This window comes from Spermophilus citellus, assembly GCF_964194105.1.
Source record: "Spermophilus citellus genome assembly, chromosome: 5".
Taxonomy (NCBI): domain Eukaryota; kingdom Metazoa; phylum Chordata; class Mammalia; order Rodentia; family Sciuridae; genus Spermophilus; species Spermophilus citellus.
In genome coordinates this window covers 7,863,912-7,880,334 of record NC_138186.1, presented here as the reverse complement: position 1 = coordinate 7,880,334, position 16,423 = coordinate 7,863,912, and the positions used below count along the sequence as shown (strand labels likewise).

At 38.7% G+C, this 16,423-nt stretch overlaps 1 protein-coding gene and 1 long non-coding RNA gene across 2 annotated transcripts in view; one reads left to right on the top strand and one right to left on the bottom strand.

Annotated features, from left to right (window-relative positions):
• RNF144B (ring finger protein 144B) overlaps positions 1-16,423 on the top strand; it is a 169,803-nt gene that overhangs the window by 13,983 nt on the left and 139,397 nt on the right. The window lies entirely within an intron of this gene.
• LOC308649062 overlaps positions 2,540-16,423 on the bottom strand; it is a 65,612-nt gene continuing 51,728 nt past the window's right edge. Inside the window, exon 3 of the long non-coding RNA XR_014021964.1 lies at positions 2,540-3,280. This is a non-coding gene — a long non-coding RNA (uncharacterized lncRNA). The remainder of the gene's footprint in view (positions 3,281-16,423) is intronic.

Genomic DNA, 16,423 nt, shown 5'->3' with positions numbered 1-16,423 from the left:
CTTTCACTCCCCTCTGTTTAGTCCAAAATACCACTATTTTTCATCCCCCACACCCCCACATTGTGAAGTAGCATCTGCATATCAAAGAAAACATTTGGCTTTTGGTTCTTTGGGATTGGTTTATTTCGCATGGCATAATATTCTCTAGTTCCATCCATTTATTGGCAAATGCTTTAATTTCATTCTTCTTTAAGGCTGAGTAATATTCCTGTGTATGTGAGTGTGTGTGTATCACAGTTTCTTTATTCATTCATCTGTTGAAGGGCACCTAGGTTGGTTCCATAGTTTAGCTATTGTGAATTGAGCTGCTATAAACACTGATGTGGCTGTGTCACTGTAATATGCTGATTTTAAGTCCTTTGGGTATAAACCTAGGAGTGGAATGACTGGGTCAAATGGTGGTTCCATTCCAAGTTTTCTAAAGACTTTCCATACTGCTTTCCAGAGTGGTTTTACCAATTTGCAGTTCCACCAGCAATGTATGAGTGTACCTTTTCCCCACATCCTTGTCCACATTTATTCTTGCTTGTATTCTTGATGATTGCCATTCTGACTGGAGTTAGATAGAATCTCAATGTGGTTTTGTTGTGCATTTCTCTAATTGCTAGAGATGCTGAACATTGTTTCATATATTTGTTAATTAATATAAAGTTGACTTTTTCAGATGGGTAAAGCAGGCTTCTGTGGGCAACTACAAAGCAAGAGTGTTCTTTCACGGAGAAGTCTGTCATTTGTGTAAGAGGAAGGAAAGTAGTTGATTTTAAACTTAGTTCCGACTATCTACCCTAGTTGAGTAGTAACTAACCAACACTCTTTTTTCCCCCTATTCATTAGGTCCCCAATTCAGCTTCATTCACAGCATAGGTTAAGATATTCAGTAATATGGGATCTGAATAAAGTATTTTAGGTTTAGGTGACTTGCTTCATAATCTTCCTTTTATTAGGAGGTAAAGGGAGACTTCATTTAAAGAGAGCCATATTTCTAATTTCACGTGTTCCTTTCTCAAAGAGGAATATATACCATTCTATTTCCATATTACATAAAAACAAAACCATTTTTTCCTATAAAGATTAGTCTGGGGCTGGGTTGTTGCTGAGTGGTAGAGTGCTCGCTGAGCCCATGCAAGGCCCTGGGTTTGATCCTCAGCACCACATAAAATAAATAAATAAAAATAAAGGCATTGTGACCAACTACAACTAAAAAATATAATATTAAAAAAAAATCAATCTGAATTCCCAGGGTGGTAGGTCATGTCTGTAATCCCAGCTGCCCAGGAGGCTGAGGCAGGAGGATCATGAGTTCAAAGGCAGCTTCAGCAATTTAGCAAGGCCCTAGAGCCCTTAGTGGGACCCTGTCCTTAAATAAAATATAAAAAATGGTTGAGGATGTGGCTCAGTGGTTAAGCCCTCCTGGGTTAAATTCCTAATACCAAAAAACAAAAAACAAAAAAACGTCTGAGTGATTAGGAGTAAATATGAGTGCCCCATGTCTCAGCTGATTGAACAGAATGACCTCTGTTCAGGTGAGGTGGGTGTTATGCACTGATTTTTGTAAGGAAAAGGTACAAGGCTGCATTACTGTCTGGTAGAATGTAGTATTCTCTAGGTCCTGGAAGAAAGGGGACAAAGAAAAGCAGAGAGAGAGAAAAATAACCAAAAGGTTATGCACCTAAACATAGTAATACAGAGTCATGTCCAGAGTGAACATAGGACTTTTGCCTTGACTGGGGAAACTACTTCTAGATGTTGACTGAGAGTCTCTGGAGTAAGCTTTACACAGGCACCATGCTGTGCTTCCTTGAACTAGTAGAGATGCTCCGCTTCTGTGACTCTTAAACAGCAGCAGCAACAAAAAAAAAAAAAAATAAAGGAACACAAAAGCAAAACCCCTGCAATCAACAGATCATCGTTATCATTTTGATGGGTAGGGTTTTTTGAAACTACATTTTTTTATATTTGAATGTTGCCTTTTTTTTTTTTTTTTTTTTTTTACTGGGGGTTGAACCCAGAATGCTTTACCACTGAGCCGCATCCTCAACTCTTTTTATTTTTGATTTAGATACAAGGTCTCATTAAGTTGCTTAGGGCCTCCATAAGTTGCTGAGGGCTGGCCTTGAACTTGAGATCCTCCTGTCTCACCTCCCTAATCACTGGAACCACAGGTGTGTGTCACTGTGCCAGGCTGAATATTTCATTTTTAAGAGAAAATATTTTTATTTTAGTATTGATAATGCAACTAGTGAATTTTTTTCTGTATATACTCTTTTTTTTTTTAAAGAGAGAGTGAAAGAGGAGAGAGAGAGAGAGAGAGAATTTTTAATATTTATTTTTTTTAGTTCTCGGCGGACACAACATCTTTGTTGGTATGTGGTGCTGAGGATCGAACCTGGGCCACACGCATGCGAGGCGAGCACGCTACCGCTTGAGCCACATCCCCAGCCCTATACTCTTAAATTTATGTCAGTTAGGGTTATAGCTCTTATAAAACTAGACAGGCTGGGTGTGGTGGCACATGCCGTAATCCCAGTGGCTTGGGAGTTTGAGGCAGGAGGATTGTGAGTTCAAAGCCAGCCTCAGCAAAAGCAAGGTGCTAAGCAACTCAGTGAAACCCTGTCTCTAAGTAAAAAACAAAATAGGGTTCAGTGGTCGAGTGTCCCTGAGTTTAATCCCTGGTACTCCTCCCACTGCACCCCTCCGCAAAAAAAATAAAAGACTAGACAGGACCTCAGAAGCCATCTAGACTCATCCATGACTTTGCAAATGAGGAAACTATACAGGACTCACTGGGGCCACCAGTTAGATGGTGGCTAAACAAAGCCTTTGCTGGACGTTGGGTTCTTAGTCCAGCAAAGTTTCTCATGCTATAGGATTAAAGAAAATGGGTACTTAATTAACTGCTGTGTGTTCAGAGACCGTTGGTATTCAATTTTTCGTGTTTCAGACATACATGGTGCAGTAGTCATGTCTGCTGTTCTTCAAGTATTCCTGGCTTTCTGACGGCACATTTCCTGACCCCCTATGACTAGTGTGACCAACGATTTTTGCAAGGAGAATGGTGCCACTTCTGAGTAGGAGTCTTTTAGATTTTTAATTTGCAAAAATTGGATCTACTCATGGATTTACTTATGTACAATGTGATGTTTCTCTTTTTGACAAATCTTGAGGTGCACACAAATATAAAGCACTTTCTCAGATGGTAAAATTGCAGACAATTGGAAAGCAAGTGTGCCCTTCTCTTGTGTTGAACGGTAGGAGGAAATCCCACAGAGAAGTCTATCATCTGTGTAAGAAAAAAGAAGGCAGTTAATTTTAACCCCAGTTCAGTTGGCTGGCTTCCTTCCTTCCTTCCTTCCTTCCTTCCTTCCTTCCTTCCTTCCTTCCTTCTTTCCTCCCTCGCTCCCTCCCTCCCTCCCTCCTTCCATCTCATTACATTGCCCAGGCTGGCTCTGAAGTCCCGTGCTCCAGAGATCTTCCTGCTGCAGCCTCCTGAGTTGCTGGGACAACAGGCGCACCCACCGCATCCAGCTTGATGTGATGTGTTGATATCTGTGTGCACTGTGGAATGGCTGAGTCAGGCTTATTAACATGCCTGAGCAGGAATTCTTTTTTTTTTTTTTTATTGATTATTTAAAGCATTACATAGCTCATGATAAGGAATTCTTAATTCATGCTGTGAGACTCTCTGGGGGTTGTTTGTAACCCCTGATTACAAACCTGCCAAAGAGTGTTTTCTTGAAAGAATGAAAATGCTTCTAATTTAAGCTATAGTCTTAAAGGGTAATGAAGAGTCTAGGCAACACATTTGGCATTTTAGAGCTGAAGAGTAATTTTTTTTCTTATTTTGGTGTTACATTTCTGTATTATTATCTTGATTCTTCACTCTTTAAAAATGATCACCTGTGTTTAAAAAAAAAACTATGCAAGGAATGACTGTTATGACCAATCTCAAAAAGATTTGAACTATTGTTATTTTAAGTTATAGTTACAATTCAGTAAATAAATTGAAGAATCAAGGAATCCGGATCTTGGTTTTCTTCTTGTCACTGCATGACCTTCAACCTGGTTGGGTCTCAGGACACTCACTTGTCTATAAATAGGTGTTGAAACAGATCATCCTGTATATCTTTCTAGCTCTGCTAATCTATAATTCCAGGAAATCAGAGCAATGTGCTTCTAGTTGTTTTGAAGCAGGGAATTCTTTCTTTTTTCTTATTTCTGGCCCTAGGCGTTGAACCCTGGGCCTCAGGCATGGTAAGTACACACTCTACAACTAAGCTGTACCCGAACCCCCGAGTCAGGGATCTTAAACACAATTTTAAAGTATAAGAACTAGACCTAAATATATCTTGGTGCAGCAACTCAAGGAATAGCTGATGATTAAATCATGCAAAACTTGAACTGTCCAGAGAAATGATATGTTGTACTTTTAGTGCTATTTCTTTTGTAATTCTTAAAAATATATCTTTGAGGTTTTTCTGATATTTAGATGCATTTGCCTTATGTTTATGAAATTTTTTCTTCTCTAACATTCAAGAAGTGTTTCCCAGGGGTGTAGTGGAACTGTGCCTCTATTGTGTTTGGCTTGTTTTTTCAGTCTAACCATGGTTTCTTACAGTGGTGTGAATGGCAAGATCTTCCTGGTTTTTCATGACATTTGTCGACTTCATCTCCCTGAGTTCTAAGACCTTAGAAAACATTGGCAGCCCGGCACTAGCTTCTCTTTTTGATGGAAGTACAACCATGGCTGCATTCACAGTTCAGCTCTCAGATCTGTTAGAATGTTTTGTTTGCAGTCAACTTTTGAAGGAAGGCTCAGGAACATCAAGCCCTAATGGTAGAAGTGGTGTCACTGGGTTTTTGCTTTGGCTTTTTAAAAAAAAAAATTTATTATTTATTTTAATTAGTTAGACATGACAGTAGAATGCATTTACGCACTTTGATATATCATAAATAGATGGGATATAATTTCTCATTTTTCTGAGTGCACATGTTGCATAATCACATTGGTCATGCAGTCACATATATACATTCAGTAATAATGTCTGTTTCATTCTACTATCTTCCCTATCCCCATATCCCCTCCCCTCCTCTTCCTTCCCTTCCCTGTACCTAATCTAAGGTAATGCTATTCTTCCGTAGTGCCCCCCACCTTATTGTGAACTAATATCTGCATATTAGAGAAAACATTCGGCCTTTGGTTTTGTGGGATTGGCTTATTTTGCTTAGCATGATATTTTCCAACTCCAACCATTTACTGGCAAATTTCATAATTTTACTCTTCTTTAAAGCTGAGTAATATTCCATTGAGTATATAATACCACAATTTCTTTTATCCATTCATCTATTGAGGGACACCTAGGTTGGTTCCATCGTCTAGCTATTGTGAATTGAGCTGCTATAAACTGATATGGCAGTGTCACTATAGTATGCTGATTTTATTTCTGTTTTCTCAGAGCCAAAAAAAAAAAAAAAAACTGGCTATTGGAGTCTCAAAGCCAATAGCCAGAGGTATATGTCTAAATGATATTAATTTTTCCAGGTATGATGGCCAACTCCTATAATCCCAATGATTTAGGAGGCTGAGGCAGAGGATTGCAAGTTTGAGGCCAACCTCAACAACTTAGCAAGATTTATATCTCAAAGTAAAAAAAAAAAGGTGGGGGGGTGCTGGGGATGTGGCTCAGTGTAGGATGCCTTTGGGTTCAGTTCCCAGCAACCAAAAATAAATAAACAAACAAACAAACAAACGAATAAATAAAAATTTCATTTCTATCATAAAATGATTGGTAAATCTGCTAAATGATCTTTAAAAGCCAGTCCAGTGTTTGCTTTTTTGTCCAGTGGACACTGTGCTGAATTCTTTGTTTTTTTCACACTTAACTCTTTGTACTAACATGGTCAGCATAATCCTCTATCTGATGGAGTTGTTAGCTGATAGAGAACGTTACTCATACTGAATGCCATTCTCCTTGATCTCCTTGGTTGTAAAATAAACTTTCATAGAATCAGAAACTGCCTTAAAATATAAATCTACTCAAGTATACTGAGCACTTTGTTTTAATTCAAGGCAAATAAAATGCTCTTTATGTAAAATGAATTTTTAAGAAAGTAGAGGTGTGACATTTTGACTGGTGTTACCTATTTTGCATTCCTAAAATATTTTCATTTTCTGCCTTCATCTGAATCTTATATATAAAGAGTTTCAGTGCAGTTATCCCAAGAAATAAAAATAACCTAGAATGAATACAAACATTATTTAGTCACGCTTCTTACTGAACTTCAAGACCCGTGTACAAAAGTACCATTCAATACCTTAAAAAGCTGGTAGTGGTGATCTTAGAGCTGAAAATCATAGCGTCTTTGGCTAGTCATCCTGCCTGACCTTGAACATTGGCTACTATAGTGTGGAGCAGTATTGGAGAAGGTGATTCAGTGTCCCCAGATTTCAGTTGACACTCAGGAATGCACTAGCTCCCGAGGCCAAGGTAATGCACTGTAAGTCTTCTGTCTATTTGTGAACCACACTCCTGGGGTCTCTGGATAGGGGTGAGAAATGTTACTGACTCCTTTTATGCCAGCAAGCTCACAGCACTCAGTGGAGCTAACCCAGAATCCACATGTTGCTACTTGGGTGGCTTAATTCCTAAGGAAGGTGAATGGGTGTGATGCAGTAACAGAGAATGTTCTGAACATGCTCAGGTTTGATGGGATGAGAGATATGTGCATTTCACAGGATTATTTTTAGTGGAACACTTGCTATTCTAGATATTCTTTCTTAGCCTTCTAAAAACAAGTAGTGTTTTGCTATCGTAGCCATTTCTCAAAGTCCAACAGATAATAATGTTAAGAAAATCCTAATAATTACATTAAGCATTCCATTGCTACAGCTGTAAGTTTTCTCTTACCTCATCAACTATTCACAAAGAGAATGAACGCTGTTCTCATGGTACTTAGCGTTTGAGATAAGTGTAAACCTTTCTCATTCACACTTTGGAGATTTTACAGCACATTTAAGTAACTGTACCTAGCATGCCCCAGGGAAATGTTGACAATAATAGGTCTGATATTTGGGGAAAAAAATTGTTTGAGCTCATCAAAGTAAAAGCAAATCAAAAAGAAAGGAAAATATTTTTCTTGCATAAGTGTCCTAGCAACTCATCTGTGTTGGGCTCCAAGGCAAGAGTGAGCCACATTTCCTGACTGAGTGTGGGGTGCCAGCCAGCATCAGCTGCTGCCACTAAGTGTCAGTTATGCAGGGTCCCTGACCCTTTTCCATTTTCAGAGCAAGAATAGAACTAATTGTAGCATCAGGATGCAATGCATTCCAAAATATATTTACTCTGAAACAGTAATCTCTTTCACATCCTGAAAAATAACCGAAAAGGACATAATTTTTGTCACTTAGAATATTTTTGACGTTGGATTTGAAACTCTACACTTCAAATGTGCTGAAAAAAAATATAGTTCAAAAAATTAGATCTGTATATAATTCAAATAGTTTAATAGTGAACTCCATGAGACCACTTACATTCTTTACTCCAGTGGAATTGTGCGATATTAACTTATATTTACAATAAGCCAACCAATTTTAGAGAGCATTTCCAATGATGCTGTTTGTCATAATGGCATTGTATCTAGAGCCACGTCTGGTCCTTGATCAAATCATGAACTTGGTAAAGTTTGCGTCTCTTTTCTTCATTTTCTTTCTTCTTTAAGTTTTCTCTACTGCTCCAAAGCTCTTGCCATCATTTAAATAAATTCCCTGGGTTGGACAAACTCCCTCTTTAACAATGTAAAAAAAAAAACAACAAAAAAAACAAACAAAAAACCCTGATCTTCAAAAAGATTCTAAAAGGATGCATGTTTGTCTAATTAATCAATAACTAATAAGAAGCAGTCATAGGAACCTCTAACTTTGTTTCTGGACTGATTTCATCTGACAAGAGGAAGTTTCCTAGTTTCAGCAGGACTTGGAGCCCCGTGATCTGGGTCTCGGTTCTGGCTCAGTTACATTCCCAGCATTCCATCTTTCTAAGCTTCACTTTGTATCTATTGCTTGGGGACAGCCATGAGCCCATGAGATGGTGCACACAGAAGAGTTTTTGTAAAGCACGAAGCTCCCTAACTCAGGGGTTTATAAGCATTGCTTTAAAATCACTCAGGGGTGGCTGGGGTTGTAGCTCAGTGGTAGAGCGCTTGCCTTGCACTTGTGAAGCACTGGGTTCGACCCTCGGCACCACATAAAAATAAATAAATAAAATAGAGATATTGTGTCTATCTACAACTAAAAAATATTTTTAAAAAATCATGCAGGGAACTCTAAATAGGAAGGCAGAAGCCTGTGTTCAGTCTGTGTGGGTCAGCTCTCTATTATTATAACAAATACCCAAGAGAATCAACGTATGAAGAGAAAATGTTGATTTTGTCTCACAGATTTGGAGCTTTCAGTCCATTATCACTTGGCCCCATTGCCTTTGGGCTGCACATCACGGCAGGACATGGGATGAACTGAGCTGTTCATCTCATGGCCAGGAAGCAAAAGAGAACAGGGAGTGACCAGGACCCAATCATACTCCTGAAGACACCCCAGTGCCTAGAGGCCTTCCCTAGGCCCCACCTCTTAAAGGTTCCACCCCCCCCCCCCCCGACCAGCAGCACCCCCCTGAGGACCAAGCCTTTACCATGTGGGCCTTTGGGGGACAGCTATCCCCACCATAGCTGTCCTGCTTTGCTACTTCCTCCCCCTGAGACCTGAGGAAAACCTCTCACCATGCCAGACCTGTTTCCTCTCCATAAAAACCTGCAGGTGGAAACAGACCTTCTCCAAAGTCCCTTTCAATGCAAGGTACTTTACAATCCCATGGATTAATATCATTGGCAAAGAAAATACCGTGACATCTAATACCAGGGGCAGAGAAGGTGCTCGGGTTCGGACTAGGAGGTAAGCCGAGGAGTGGAGGAGACAGTGATGGTGGATTAGGAAGGGTTGGTGCTCCCAGAGAAGTGATGATAGAAGCTGTAGGACAAGAGGTGACTGGGGTCCGTCTGGCAGGACCCGTAGGAAGTGAGGCATTAGTTTATATGGGCCCATAGCTGTGGGGTGGAAGGTGCAGGATCCTGGGGAACTAAGTGATGAAGGTTATTAGACCTTTTTCTCTCATGGGAGATGCTGTGTTGTAGGATCTAAGGCTGCAGAGATCTTAGCAGTCGGCAAACGCAGGGTGAAGGTGGAGGAGGAGGAGCGGATGATAAGGACATCAAGACAAGGACAACCTCTTTAATTTGTCTCTCCCTTGAGTCAGCAGCAGTGAGAGTGGTCAACTTAACATTTTAGTCAGATGACTTCTTTCTCCCCATTAAATTCTTTAATGGCTTTCCTTGTATTGAGATTACAAATTCCTTATCACTGGCTTTTATGTCCCTGAAGGAATTGGCACTTGCTTTTCTCTCTAATCTCCCTACCCCTTTGTTCCACCCTCTTCCTCTCCAGCCACGGTGGGCAGCTTGGGGCCACCCAGAGGCATGGCTGTCTCTCCACCATCCTCCACAGGTCCTCTCTGTTCTGTGGGATCTTAGTTTGGCTTCAGACCGGGTTTCTCCACACCCTGTCTACAGTGCTGTCTGCTTAGTGACCTTCTTCCCCACCACGAGCTAGAATTGTCATGCCCTCCAGTGCCTGAGCAGAGGATCCTTTGTCAAATGACGAACATATGAAGAGTTGATGTTCTTTTTTTTCCCTTTTCTCTCCTTTTTCTATCTTTCCTGTACTTATTATTTTGTCTTTCTCTCATTTATTTAAAGTCATACCTTATATAAATTTCTGATTATAAAAGCAGCACCTACCTATGCCCAAAAAGTAACACTTGAGAATGTAAGGAAGAAAGTGAAGAGCTTTGAAATTCCATCACCCAGAGAAAAACTAGAACTCACATTTTTCTTTTAAAAAACAGATACATAAAAGCATAAAAAAATTATATGTAGGGCTGGGGATGTGGCTCAAGCGGTAGCGAGCTCGCCTGGCATCCGAGGGGCGCTGGGTTCAATCCTCAGCACCACATAAAAATAAAAAAAATAAAGATGTGTGTCCACTGAAAACTGAAAAATAAATATTAAAAACCTCTCTCTCTCTTAAAAAAATTATATGTAACAAGGTGGTACATCAGATGTTTCAATGTATGCATACATTGTATAATGTTTAAATTAGGTTAAATATATCTCCTCAGTCATCTGTCATTTCTTCATGGTAAAAACCATTAAATGTCCTTTCTTCTAGCTTCTTGAGACAGATAGCACATAATTGTTACCTACACTCACATTACTGTGGAGTAGCAATAGAGCATCTTACTGTAACGTAGCATAAATTAATATTTTATTCCATATGCTTCTAAAGCTTTTCAGTGCAGATGAAAAATGTGAGATGGGTTCTGACTCCTGTGCTCGTTTGAGCTTCTTTTTCCACTTAGTAACACACATGTACCATTATATTTTCCTTCTTTTGTCACACTCATTCCCTTTCAATAACAGCTCATAAATGTGGGACTAAAACAAGTAATTACTCATTGTCTTCATTGGAGAGTTGTGAAATCTGGTTTTTAATTTTAAAAAGCAGTTGAAAGCAATATTTTTCTTTCCAAAATTTAACAAAACCAAGTTGCTTTTCCCTAAAAAGGCCTTCAATCAATGGAGGCTGTGTAGCCTGCCCAGAATTTTGCCTTCCATTGACATCAGAACTGTTCTTCTCTGCCTAGGGGTTAGGCCCACCCTGCCTTTCCCAGGCATAATCCAGCATTTATCTTTGGTATAAAAAGTAACTGTTATTCTTGTCTGTCACTGCAGAATGGGCGTCTAAATGCCTCCGATTGTGTATTTAGAGAGGCTAACAGCTGCATGTGCTATTTCCACGACTCTAAGATCCACCCAGGATGTGACCATGGAAATGCTTGTCATTTCTTTCTTTCTTTTTTAAATTGGTGAGTGATATGCAGAGGTGAGAACTAGGTGAGAAATTCTTCAACAGATTGTGGGCTTGCCATTTGATAGCTAGAGAAAACTGCATTCCTTTGAGAAGCTCTTAGAATGCTAGTCTGCCTGAACTTGGGACAGCCCTACAAAGTGTCGGGACATTCAAGTACTATCAGTGTGTTTCCAGAACAGATAAGCAAGCAAATTCCACACTTGCATATACATATGTACCCCCATGTGCTTATGTATACACACGGGCACCTCACTGCACCAAGGCGCGCAAATACTAACCAACCGGCAAACCACATCCAGATGAAAACCCTCAGCTTTTCCCTTAAAAAAAGAAAATGTGAGGCTGTGGCTGTGGCTCAGTGTAGAGCACCTGCCTGGCACGTGTGAGGTGCTGGGTTCGATCCTCAGCACCACATAAATATAAATAAAGATACTGTGTCCATCTACAACTGAAAAAATATTTTAAAAAAAAGGAAGACAGAAAATGTGGATCAGTTAAGAGGAAATGGGCAAATCTCTCCCTTCCTTGAAGTGTTATAACTCACAGATGAACCTTCTTTCTGGTTGTTTCTGTGTACTGAGAACCCACCAATAAACACTGGCACTGTTTGGTGATCCTACTAGGTCCAGAAATCCTTATTGCATTTTGATAGGCTCAATTTCATGGATTTTCTCAAAACAATTTTCAGTTCCAATCAGGTACTGTGGTATGTCTGTACTCTCAGTGACTTGGGAGGCTGAGACAGGAGGATCACAAGTTTTGAGGCCAGCCTGGACAACTTAGCAGAAACCCTGTCTCAAAATAAAAAAATATAAAGGGCTGGGAGGTAACTCAGTGGTAGAGCATCCCTAGGTTCAAATCCCAATATGAAAAATAATATAAAAAAAGATCAAAACAAACAACCAAACAAGGAAAAAATATTCAGTTCAAATCCTAATACAAAATGAGATATTAATATCTGTCCTTTTCATATAATAAATCATTTTATGTTCTAGGAATTTTGCATTTGGGAAAGGATGTTTAAAATCAGAATGACTTTTCATGGCTATAAATACTTAAAACGACATCACCACAAGACTGCGACATTGTCTGTTGGTTTTGATGTGTGGCGTTGACCATGCAGTTAGCATGTTAGCATTTGCATAACTACACGATGTAAGAATATGTTTTAGGCTTGGAAGGATGTAGCAGATGCTGCCCGTGCCCCGCCTTCTTCTTTTAAGGCCTCATTGTGACTCACACTTCTAATGACTAGCATCTGGAAATGCGGGGGCATCAACCCGGCCCCCAGAAGTCCCCCACCAGTGGCTGATGGGAGCAGAAGTAAGATTACGCTGGGTTCCCTCCCTTGGACGAAGTGACGGTGGGGCCTGTTTGTCCTCAGTGTCCTGCTGGAGTTGGGTTCAGTTAGGTTCAGGTCAATAGGTTACCAATACAGTCTTTATCAACAGTCTTCCATTTCCTGCCCCCGTCCTAGATTACAATCAAATTTTGATCTCAAATCAAGATTTGGTGGCTTTGGTGGCTCCCTGATCTAAAATAAATGTTTTACCTTCAGGCAACATTTTACTCTGTCATCCTAAGTAGATAAATTAATGTTTTTGGCTTAATCTACTATCTATCATGCCCTTTATATATTTTTCACTATCTGGTAGCACGTATTGCTAATTGTCTACTAGATAATGTCTTTTTTATTTATCTTTTAAAGGGAAAGCTTTCATACATCTGAAACAAGATTGAAACAATTAAAATACAATGAAAGTATCAGAAGAATAAATACATAGGTTAAACCCAATCATATTGATTCCCAATCTTGATAGTGATGCTTACAGGCAGAGCCGAGCAGAATACATAGGTACCAAATGCTAAATTTACTGACTGAACTTTTATGTTTATCATTGCTTTTCATAATATCTCCTATATTAGAGGATATCAGAGACTTATACAGAATTTGTAATTTTAGTGACACCAAGTAGTAAGTTGATAAAGTGATTCAAGCACAGTACCTGTTAAACAGTGTGCTCCTGGTAGATGGTGCTGTTGTTAGGGTCACTGATTGTCCAAACCAGTACACTTTAAAACATGAAGATTGGTGTGGCAATAATACATACAGGGGCCGGGAGTGAGCTCAGCGGTAGGACCTGTGCTTAGTACGTGTATGGCCCTGGATTTAATCTCCAACAGTGCAAAAACCAAAACCAAAACAAAGAAAAAAATAGCCAGAGTTTATTTGTTTTACTATGATTTCTAAATTACATTTTGATGTACAAATTAGTTTTATTATATGGCTAGGCCTAAAAAATAGTTCCATTAAAAAAAAAGAATATATATATATATATGCATATGTGTACATACACAGATATAGATATATAGATATGTATACATACATATGTACATATGTGTACATATAATCTCAAGAATATATATACAGATAAGTTTATATGTGTGTGTGTATGAATATATTTTGAGCCTCTCAGCTCAGCATGAAGACACACACCACATAATCATGCAGGTTGAAAAAGTTTTAAAATTACTTTAAAATTTTAAAATAAGGAGAAGAGGGAAATAGGGAAAATATTCATATACATATATGTGTATATAAATATCCATGTGTATATATATATTAATATATTCTTAAGCCTCTAAAAAATAGTTCCATTTAAAAACTTTTGAAAATGAAATTTTTTTCCTCAAAATAGAAATATCAAATTTTTTTCCTCAAAATAGAAATAAATAGAAATATCCACGTACATTACAATAAAATTCAAACCCTCATATTGTCTTATCAGAATAATGAAAACCACATACAGTAGAGTGACTATTTTTGTTGGTCACATGCTGAGGTTAGTCATATCTGTCTCAATTCATGCCCTTTTCATATAATAAAATTTTCTAACATGAACTGATTTTTAATTTATCATAATGCTTGGAATCTTTTTTGAAGTTGTACTCTGTGAATGAAATTTCACTATTCTGTATTATTTTTATATACCAAAAAATAAAAAAAGGTTTTCCCACCAGTAGATACATTCCAAAGGGCAATTATAGAATTTCCAATTTTAATCTTGGAGCCTCGTGTGGTTGTAATTCCAGAGCTGGGGAGGCTGAGGCAGGAGGATCTCGAGTTCAAAGCTAACCTCAGCAAAAACAAGGTGCTAAGCAACTCAGTAAGATCCTGTTTCTAAATAAAGTACAAAATAGGGCCAGGGATGTGGCTCAGTGGTCAAATCAATCCCTGGTAACAAAAAAAAGAAGAAAAAAAAATTAATCTTGGACTCGATTTGAATGTTTGTTATTCAGACTTTCACTTCTTCCTTTACCATGGCTGGGAAGTTTCAGTGCCTTCTTCTTTGCAAGTTTTGTTTTCCATAACTACAATTCTCCAGAAAGCCTCAAAAGCAGAAGTGGTTTTTTCAGGCTCTGTGAATTCTTTGATTAAAATCTCTAATTTATATTGGTCATCATGCATCTCAAATCTAAAGGACTCATTAATAGAAATGTTAAGTATCATCAATAGACAGGCTGATGTGCTGAGTAGTTCCAGTTGATGATGGGCAACAGAGAAGTTTCTGAAGACTAAAGTTTACTTATCTTTTTAAGTTCAGCATCAACTTTATCACATAAATTTTATAGTAATATCATCTAGTATATTCAGAATTTTTAAATGTTAACAAGTACAGCTTATAATGATTGCAGTTGGTACTCTATTTCAGTTTCCTTTAATTAAACTATGACTTGTTTATACTCTAATTCCAATTATACTTCTGCTTCATATCTTAATTCAAAAATTAGAAATCTAAGTTTGTTTATTTTTAAAAATATTTTTATTTTTGTTTATTTTTTTATGTGGTGCTGAGGACCGAACCCAGGACCTCACGCGCGAGGGGCAAGCACTCTACCACTGAGCTGCAACTCCAACCCCCAGAAATCTAAATTTAGTGAGATGTTATTTTTTTTGTGTGTGGACACCATGTTCCACCAAGTTCCCCCCCGACCCCTGCCCAGGTGCTAGGGGTTGAACCTAGGCTCTCCTGAATTCCAGGTAAGCACTGTACCACCGAGTTAGACTGTAGCCCTTAAATGTTGAACTCTTATAAGATTCAGAGTAATGTCAGATGTTTCATCTCAAATGAACCAATTATCAAAAAACATTGCTTTAATTTCACAAATTAGATTGAAAACATCAGATCACTATTGGAATTAACTGATCTTTCTAGAAGTCTTGATAGCACTGCTACAAAATTAGCAACAGCAAACTGTTTATAAAATTCTTCTGCTTTTAGTACCAACACATTGTTAATGTTTGCTCCAGTTTTTGGTACAGGAACACAAAAACTTGAAATAAAAAATTGGCAGTCATTTTAGAATACCATTCTGAATGTTATGTAAGCACCTTCTGCAGCTGCATGTGATAAATCATAAACTACAAGGACAGGGTTCTCAAAATAGTGACTAATTTATGATGTGGATTATAATGCTTCTTCAGCAAATTTGTGTTCTTGGGTTTTTCACTTGGTAATTGATATTACTTTGTCCCCAGTGGCTGTAGGGGTGAGATGGGTGACAAATGATGTCATTTTGTGCAACTTTTTAAAAACTTTTATTTGTCTTTTCATTTTTTATGTGATGCTGAGGATCGAACCCAGGGCCTCATATGTGCTAGGCGAGTGCTCTACCAGTAAGCCACAACCCCAGCCCCTCATTTTGTGCAATTTAACATTCATCGTTAACTTGTTTGAGTCAGAAGTTTAGTATTTAATACATTTTTACTAAGTATGTTTTTTTCATTTTTTAGTTCATTGCTGTTGAAAGGATTTATTGCAAAATACAAAAGCATCACCAAACAAGAACTTAACATTTGTAGATGCACATAATAGAGAAAAATGGCCAAATTATCATGGCACAGATGTTGTTACCCAGCTTTCCTTTACTGTTACAAGTATCCAAGATAAATCAACTTATGAAGAGGAAAGGTTTCTTTTGTTCACGGATTCAGAGGGCTCTGTGGTTACTTGACCCTGTTGACTTTGCAGAGTATCATGGTGGGAGTGCAAGGTGGAGGATATTACTCACCTCATGGAAGTCTGAAAGGGGGGTGGGAGGAGCTGGGGTCCAACTAGCCCCTCCAAGGGCATCTCCCCCTAACTTCCTTTGGCCAGGCCCCACTCCCTCAAGGTTTCACCACCTGCCAATTGTGCATAGGCTTGCAACTAAGCCTTTAACACAAGGGCCCTTGGGGGATGTTAAAAATCCAAACTACAGCAGGCATCTAGAAAGGTATCTCTCTTCTCTGCTATATATATCTCACATAACCCTAACCCCTAATTAACCCATTTCCTACTGATCTCCCCTGCATTGGCAGTTTTGTCTCTTGTGGGCCCGAGCATGGGCCGTGGCACACCTAGCTGGTACATCCGAAGGATGCAGAGTGGCCGCTGTCAGAGAGTT